The 9,231-nt window shown below is 43.0% G+C and overlaps 1 pseudogene; it reads left to right on the top strand.

Annotated features, from left to right (window-relative positions):
• The first annotated feature begins 539 nt into the window (after nucleotides 1-539).
• Nucleotides 540-6,127, top strand: LOC8034641 (annotated as a pseudogene).
• Nucleotides 6,128-9,231: the final 3,104 nt, after the last annotated feature.

Raw genomic sequence — 9,231 nt, 5'->3', positions numbered from 1 at the left:
AGCAGATTACTAACTAGCGGAGATAGCGCGTCAGATGAGAGCCACTAAAACTTGGCGTCTTTTTTCTCACTGAGATGCACCGATACGGGCGAAGATGTATCCTGCTGGTCTCTATGACTCTTTGATGGATCGCACATTCCCGCTTTCTAGCCCATTGCGCAATTGAGGCCACCGGTGGGCCATCTTACGACACCCACTGAAGCCTTGTCAAGGCTGTGGTCACGTGATCTTTGCATCTGTTGTTACGGGACTTACAGATGGTAACCATGGTAACTGTCTAGGCTTGACAGCGCTAGAGCGAGTGTCGTAAGATGGCCGACCGGTGGCCAGATTTGCGGAGGAAGCCTCCGTAAGTGACCTGGACACTGGTGTCCGCAAGAGCAATCATCTGTCATGTTAACACAATAATGAAGTGAAGATAATATAGCAGAAAATAAACGTGAAAATCCGTTATGGCCCCATTCATGTACAGCTGTCTAAATACGTATTATCACTTTGTGTTATTCATTTATCTGCAGCATCCTGGTCTCTAGAAGAAGATGAAGGGGCAGAGGATGGCCTACCTGATGCTGTTCTCCTGCGTGACACTTTTGGTTGCGGCTCACGCTGTCGACGACGGGGGAGGACCCGTCGTACACACAACGGCCGGCCGTGTGAGGGGTTTCCGACAGCAGCTGAATGGAAAAGTTGTTAATTCATTCACCGGCATTCGGTATGGCAAGGCCCCAGTCGGTGCACTTCGTTTCCGGAAGCCGCAGCCCGCGGAGTCGTGGACCGGTATTGCGGATGCAACTCAACCGGCTCCAGCTTGCAACCAAGTCAACTTCGATCCGTGGTCCATAGCACAAGGTGAGACATAACGAAATCCCCCCCCTCCCCACGCCCTTTTTGCGTTGTCTTTAATTTTTTTTTTGTAGAAAAAAACAACAACAACAACAACAATGAACACCATCCATTTGATTTCAGCTTGCAAAGAGTACACGAAGTATAGCGCGATTCTGGTATACTGCGCTATCAAGCGCATTAAGGGAGTACGCCAGGCTAGAACTCAAATATTTTGTCTACCAAATCGTTTGTTCCTTGGGATATCCGAAATCATAACCCGTTTAATCTTCCCAGCCTTGGGAACTCCGTCAACAATTAATCGTCGTCTTTGTTTCCTTTCACAGTATGGAGATGCATGAGATTCTAGAATGCAAACTACTGAAATTTGTCCTTTGGTGTCTTGCGTACTTCTATTTGATAGGCAAATAAAACCAAGAAACGTGTCCAAGTTGAGTGTGATTTCGGAACGCCGCAAAATGCTGCACGGTGGTTATTACTTTCGGAACTGGGGTGATTAAAAAATTTTCTACGATGCCTAACACTTTTTAAATAAAACCATGTCCTTTGGTTCGCACATTCAAAAGTTAATAACGAAAAATTGATTGAGGGCAGACACCTCCTGGGAGGGTGAACTTTTGATCCCTTGGCTTAAAATTAATTAAAATCACAGAGTAGGCTGGTTGTCATGCTACAGGGTGCATAGCAAAATTTCGGGTGTGTCAGTTAAGGGGGAAGAAAATTAGGGCAGCCTCTATCAGCAACATGCCTACATTGTTTAGTTAATCTATCGTTGAAAAACTATCACAATATTTAAAATTTTTATTCACTAGATATCTAGCAGAATGCCTAGGAGGTGCGGCTATGAGAGCTTTTTGTAAAAAGTCATTTATTTCTATCAATTTTCGCTTGTGGAAAATGGTCAACGTTTTTTTATCTGTGTCTTCAACAAATTGTCAACATTTTTTATAAAAGACATCCGTAAAGTGACAAAAACTTTCCATGGCCGCAATTCTTATTAAATTTCAGTCACGAAAAGTGAAAAACGAGCCTTCCCTGTATTGCCATTATCAAACGATAGATTGACTAAAATGGAATTTATACCAAAAAATAGAACGGAGAAAAATGCGTTCAAAGTGCTCCATACCCTACCTTTTCTTCAGCTTCAGTGGACAGAAAATAATTTATAAAAATTAACTTATGCAGTGGAAAGTAGTGAACATTTCTGGGAATACTCTAGATGTTGGCGGATGTAATTATATAACTTTTCAAAATCATAGTTTTTTGCAGAATTTCTTTTTCTGGGTAGTGTCGCCCCTTAACAACCTAATTTTACCGAATAATATTAATCTTTCTGAATTGATCTTGTAGAGACGAATACTGTATCGAACATAGATCTGCCTGATACGTAGATTTTGCACGACAAATTTGGCTGACGTTCCGTAAAACACACTGTGTTCATATTTAAAATTGATTGCCTGACCGCTGGGGCTGTGCACCCATTGAAACCTTTCAGCGGCAGACGAACGTTCAGCCAAACTGAAACTTTATGCAGAGAAGAAACCCATCCAAACTTCGTGAGAAACTGAAGCTTAAGCTGACCTAAATGGAAACCAAAGCAGAGGGTGTGTGCTTGTCATTTTTTTAACTTGTTTCAAGTTTTGGGTCTTTGTTATAGAGCGGGTACTTTAGACCTTGCTTTTAGATGAGTTTAATTAGCCTGGAAAGGCATCGAACCAAGATAACATTTAGAAAGTAATTAAGAATTACAGGTAGAACGAAATACAACACTTGTTCAATACTCTTTCAGCTGATATGCGTCCGGCTTCAATTGTGCCTAAATCAATTGCGCTTCTCGATTTTTATCTTGCGTGCAGACAGCCGTGCTCATACTGAGGACTGTCTGTTCCTGAACGTCTGGAGCCCGGCAAGGAACAACAATACTTCGGACCTTGCGGTTATGGTGTGGATCCACGGGGGCGCATTCCAATTCGGCTCGTCCTCTTTGAGTATCTATGACGGTGCATTTCTGGCAGCCTACGGTGATGTTGTCATTGTTTCCATGAACTACAGACTGGGTGCCTTGGGCTTTTTGAACGGGGGAACGCAAAATGTCCCTGGAAATCAGGGGCATCTGGACCAGTCGCTTGCGTTACATTGGGTAAGGGACAACATAGGCGCTTTTGGAGGAGATCGAGGGAGTGTTACCTTTTTTGGGGAAAGCGCCGGGTCAGTGTCCGTAGAGTTTCACCTCCTCTCACCAGACTCCAAAGCACTATTTCGGAGGGCTATTATGCAGAGTGGAGCTTTATGTAGTCATACACTGAGGGCCATGCAATGACCCCAGGCTACTCATGAAACTGCATAGGTTTGCCGTGCACCTGAATTGTACCAATTCTCCGGAACCTGACTTTCCTCTCCAAATGAATGTGATAGAGTGCTTGCGACGGTCAGATCCTGAACATCTACAAGTAGCGGAAAGGTTGATCTGTCCCGGTGAGGTATGCTTCCGGACAGTCTTTGGGGTGCCCTCCCTGCAGAGTGAACCCTGTACAACTGAGTATCAAGGGAACAAAGACATATTGATTGGTCACGTGGTTAACGAAGGTGGAATGCTAGTTTACGGATCTTTTCCGGCTGTGTTCCAAGCTGGCTCGCCCCAAAATTTGACGAAAACGGAGACGGTCTTTTTACTAGCTCCTTTGTTATCCCCTCCAAGTCCCGAACTTCTAGACGAGCTTCATAACCTTTATACTCGTGACATCGAAGACACTGACTTCGAGAAGCTGAGACGAGCTATTCAAGATGCTTGGGGTGACAAGATTATAACCTGCCCATCAAAGGAAACTTCAGTGAGGTTGTCAAGTAATTCAGATAATTCAGTCTTCTATTACATACTGAACCACACTTCTTCGAGTTCGTCCCAGAAGCCCTGGAACGGGATGTCACACCTCGACGACGTCCTCTACGTCTTTGGAAGACCAGTTGTGCAGAAGGCGTCTTCTGATGACCAGAATTACAGCAAGAAATTAATGGGATTATGGACTTCATTTGCGAAGTATGGGTAAGTAGGTTTTTTTTTAATTTTTGTTGCCTGTATTAGAATTTATGAACGCATACACTCCGTGTCTCACTACTTTGAATGTTCTAAGCAAGGTAATGAAGTGCTCCCTCTTTTCTTTCCCGTTTAGAAAGCAGTCAACAAAAACAAACTTCTCAGGTCAACTTCCAGGACGTAGCGTAGTTTGAAATGTAGAAATTTGTTGTGTGAGAACAGTGGATATTGGCCGAATATTTTCAAATTGAATATCGAATAGTTTTCCCCCGCCTTCCACTGCATCACGTTTAAACGAGAACCCAGCTAAACTCGTGAAAGTTGTTCCACGTGTTCATTTATAAACTAAGTTTAATGCATATATAGATACATTAAACTTAGCTTATATATCTGAACTGCGACCTCAGAAGGTCTGATGTCTTGGGGTGGCAAATAAAAGACGGATTTGACGTAAAATTAATCCTATAGATTACCAATCTTGCTATATAAAATGTTCTTTCTTTAATATCGAGCACATGATCGCGCATGATGAATGCAGGTTGTAAGGGCATCTCTGCCTAACATATAGTCTTGTATAAGTCAGTTTAATTTTGAATCTTTTGCTACAATGTAGAAATACACATTCAGAAAGTTTCCATTTATTTTCAAATACAGCCGGCACGCGTGCACCATCCTGCTTTGAATGTATGATTTTCTTTCAAGCATGCATTTGCGATATTCATACTTTCCAAGTGTTCATCAAGGGGGGTTATTCCATTGAGTGCACTTCTTTCCGGGCACCGATACAATGCACAGAAGCATTACCCGCGGAGCTCGCTTTCGCGGGTAATGCATCTCCGCAGTGCACCGGTGCTCGGTAAGAATGGCGCTCAACGGGGCTAACCCGCCGGAATCAACACTTCGAAAAATGCGAATTGTGCAGTTCTTCTCGAACCGAATATCGAATAGCGTATTATTCTAAAGTACTATTCGAAATTTCGAATATTCGCTCAACTCCGTTCACTCTTAAGCTTAGACTGCAGCCAACGCCGCATGCACGAAAGCACGGTACATTCGCTCTTGAAAGCCTCCTCCGCTTTCGTGTGTGTGTAACATTTTTCAAAATATTTTGCGTTTCCATGTATATCGTGCTTAGTGTCCTGTGTCATAACTATTGCATATTGTCATCATCAAATCTAGTGTTCTTATTAGTCTTCTGCTCTGTGAAAATAAGCCAAAGTTGCTATGCGTTTGATTTGTGCCTGGTCAGTTTCCGAAATTATTTTGTAACGCCATATTTAACAACACATTGATTTAAAAAAAAAATAGGCTATGGGTATACATCCATTTTACATTTTTAAACGTTCGTGCACTAGTTTACATTTCTGTATTTAAGAGCTTTTGCGTTTATTTTTCCAGAATATTTTTATTTATATTTTCTTAGTTATTCTCTTGCCGTCAAGACCCCGGCAGATCACCAATCCGGAGCCTTAGCTCAAACGTTCTGAGACCCCTGATCCAAAGTAACAAGGTCTATAGATTGAGAAATATGTCCAAACTTTTTTCTTGTTGTTATAAATAATCGTCAGTTCACTCGTAATCACCACAAGAACTGTAATAAAAAAAAGTTAGGCCTCTCCCGCATCATTAGTAATTTGCTCCTTTATGAGCTAAATAAAGATATATGCGGGTGAATTTTCTGCCAAGCTTCGCGTTCTTTTATCAAGGCTTACAGGTTTCAAACGCCAAAGGCATAATTCCTTCCTCCGACAACCGAATCTTTTAAGGAATACTTCGTGAAGCGCATGAATAACGCGCGAGACTTCCTTTTCTTGATCTGGGAACGAGTGTACGGCATGACACTCTTCGCTCCTGCTTTCCTGAGCATGCGACATGATGTTTTCAAACATCGTTATATTGTTTATGCGGACGTCGCTTTGGGTTTGGTTGCACGTCCCGCTACATGCCACATCTGAAAGACATGCACACCGTGATCTGGTGGTGCGGACTTGATTACAGATGTACCACATAATATCTGGAAATATTTGCGCTAGTTATGTAAAGAGGGTATGAGTAGTATTCGACTGTTTTTATTTCTGCAGGAAGCAACATCTCGTGGAGGCGTACCAATGGCCACAGCTTTTGCCTGGTAATCTTGCTGCCCTGAAGATCACGAACAGACCGCCTGAGCATACAACGCTCAACTTGGGAGATCGTTGCCGTTTTTGGAGTAGAGTGTATTTGCTTCAGAACCAGTATGATCACTCGTAAACTCCCAGAGGCATGTCGGACGGCTCAAAAAAAGAAAAATGAGATGTGCGCAGACTCAATAAAGTTTCTAATTGCCACTGGAAGAATATTAGGACACGTGTCCTAACTCGCTCGTGAGCTCTGCTTTCGGAAACATTAGATATATGAACCAAACAAGCATCCGAATCTGACAAAGGGAAGGTTAGGAGTAATAAAACATCCCCATTGAGTACGCAATACATTTATATCGTTTCATTAAACACCAGCTTCCTATTCGAGGCCTAAGAAACTTAGGCTTGGTGTAATTCTAAATTATTGTGCACAACCTCTCTAGCCTCTCTAAAGTACTATTATTATTATCAAGTTGCTTTATCAATATAATATTGTTCCAAAAGCCCTTTAAGCAGACAGAGACAAATTTAGAACTAAAATATACCACTGGCCTTCTAACAGTGCCTGTGCAACGCTTTCGCGGGAGTTATTTAATGAGCGTACAAAACAACCAGCATAAAACAAAATACTCGTGTTTTAAAAATGCACCTGACGAGCACCACGTCGTTGCATTTCTTTAAGTCTGAGCTTGGCCGTGAAGGTTGACATTACATCGTTTTACACTCCGTTTCACGATAACTTGGCGAACTCTGAAGGCTGCTGCCCCCGCGACCCCATAAGAGCGTCGGAGTATTAAACGTGACAGCATTCCATGGTCCAGGCCACGGAGGCCTCGTAACCGCCACAGCACTCCATGGCTGTGTTCACGGAGGCCTCGTTACAGCCACAGCAACAGCGCCGTCCGCAATAAAATGTAGTTCTGGGCATCTTTTTTTTTTTTTTTAACGTCAATTAAACTCGCGCGATTGTATCGATATCGACATTACGCTACACGACACTGAAGAAAGACGAAGACATGTTACTTTCCAACGATACTTAAATCGGATCAAGCCTTTTTTTAGAGAACAACGTGGCATTTCAATGATGTTTCAATGGTCGCAGCCCTGTAATCGACAGCTTGCGCTCAAAACGCCAACCTGGCATTAGCACCCGCCACAAATTCGCGGATAAATTCAGCGTGTGGTTTTGTCACGAACTGTTCTCGAAGAGCTCGCTACTCTAGCGGACGGCAGCGTTGCGGCGGTGGTCGTTCATCCAAACTTGGTTGGTTTCGCAGCAGGCGTCGCTTTGTCAGCGGACGACAGCCGGTTCCTCGGGGCTTCGCATTTGGCTCAGTGAGACGCACGCTCCCGTGGCATGGGGCACGTGCCTCGCTCCGACTCTCTTATTGGGTCCCGGTGGACACAGTCCCCATAGTTCGCCAAGTTATCGTGAAACGGATCATAGTAAACGTGAATATTGCATACTTACAATAAACCAATCAGATTCTGATCTCGTCTTCCCTTAAGGTCATAGCAGTTGTAGTAGGAAATATTAGATCGAACTAAAATGCAGGAAGTCTAATATATTTAAAGCTTCTGGTGATACTTGACTCTTTTTTTCAATTGGAAATTTTGAATAAAGGAATTGTGTAATATCTAGGGCATTCAATCAACAGCATGGTTAAAATTGGTCAATACCTTGAGGCTCAATGCGAAGAAAGCAAAACAGAAACAGAGGACAGAGACACAGATGTAGAAGCTTTCAGTTTATAACAACAATTATTGGAAGCCAGCAGAACTCCGCCGAAAAAGACGTCGGTTGGGAAAGGAAGGGTGAAGGGGCAGTAGATGGAAAGGAGGCGCTGAACAACGACAGCGACGGCACGCTCTTGGCTTGCCGTCGCTGTCATTGCACATGTGTCTGCCGCTCTGCCTTCTTGTTTTCGCAGTAATACGCCTCCTTTCCATCTAGTGCCCTTTTTTCCCTCCTTTCCCAACCGATGTCTCTTTCGGCGGAGTTCTGCTGGCTTCGAATAATTGTTGTTATAAACTGAAAGCGTCTACTTGTCTGTCTCTGTCCCCTGTCTGTGTTTTGCTTTCTTCGTATTGAGTATTAATTTAACACGCTCGTCAAACTCATCGCCTTGATGCTACAACGTTAAAATTGACATAGTTCAGCATCTTTCCTAAACATGTCCAGCACTGGGGATTCATGGAGCTTCGCGTGCCATAGACACGAGGGGCTATCGCGATTAGATGGAAGAGTAATAAAAGAAATTCATTTTTGACGCGCGTTTTGCACATAAATATAGTTCTCCTGGATTTGGCTCAGGAGTACTATTGGAAAACCGTAGACTATCCAAAACCAAAACATTTTCTCATGTTTGATGATGCGGGGGGGGGGGGGGGGGGGTACGGAGGATAGGAGGATAGGAGCATTAAAGAAGGTTGTCTAAGTACAGAGACATAATTTCTTCTGGTCAAGAGGCCATGGCGCAGACAGGCACCAATGTGCGTGCTGATGATTTCTATTTCATTTTAATTCTGCGAAATTAAGAAATATTCGCATCACAGACTCGCAGCCAATGTTCGGGAAAAAATACGAAAAACAAACTGATGACCATTTAATTTCAACTTCACTGAACGAAACCGTTATCATCTATGGTATGGTGGGATCACAACAGCACAAACTAAAAAAATAAAATAAACTAGAACAACAATTTAAGAAATTTGGAGATTGAGAAAAAAAAGGTCCACGTCATATTTTGTACACAAACCATAAGAGGGTACTTGAAAGAGGGAATTTGCAATACGCTTTAAAACAAGACCATATCGATGGTTTACGTACAAGAAGCACGCCCGTTTTGCAAAAATTACGTGAAACGATTTCTGCCTGTTCTGAATTTTGTCTGATTTTTGGATGGTGTTTTTCACAAACACTTCGGCCTTTATTGATAATTGGAATGCACGTGCGCGTTATAGAAATCGTGACTACCATAAATCTGTCTTCATCGCTTCGCAATTCGCTGATCCAACTCGGATTAACATGAAATTTCGATATTCTGAGGTACGCGCGGCGATGTGATATTTATGTTGTTTCATGTATGATCGGTTTGGCGAAGCGCGGGACGGGGGAGGGGGGAAGAGGGGGCGGCAATTGATTGCTGTCTTTAGATTGATGAGGGCGATGATATTTGAAAGCTTAGAGAGATATGCACGCCGGGGATACCATCCGGTAGTTTTTGAATAACC

This window comes from Ixodes scapularis, unplaced genomic scaffold, assembly GCF_016920785.2.
Source record: "Ixodes scapularis isolate PalLabHiFi unplaced genomic scaffold, ASM1692078v2 PGA_scaffold0__279_contigs__length_252992795, whole genome shotgun sequence".
NCBI lineage: Eukaryota > Metazoa > Arthropoda > Arachnida > Ixodida > Ixodidae > Ixodes > Ixodes scapularis.
Note: the sequence above shows the minus strand (reverse complement) of the source record. Positions and strands in the feature narration are given on the sequence as shown.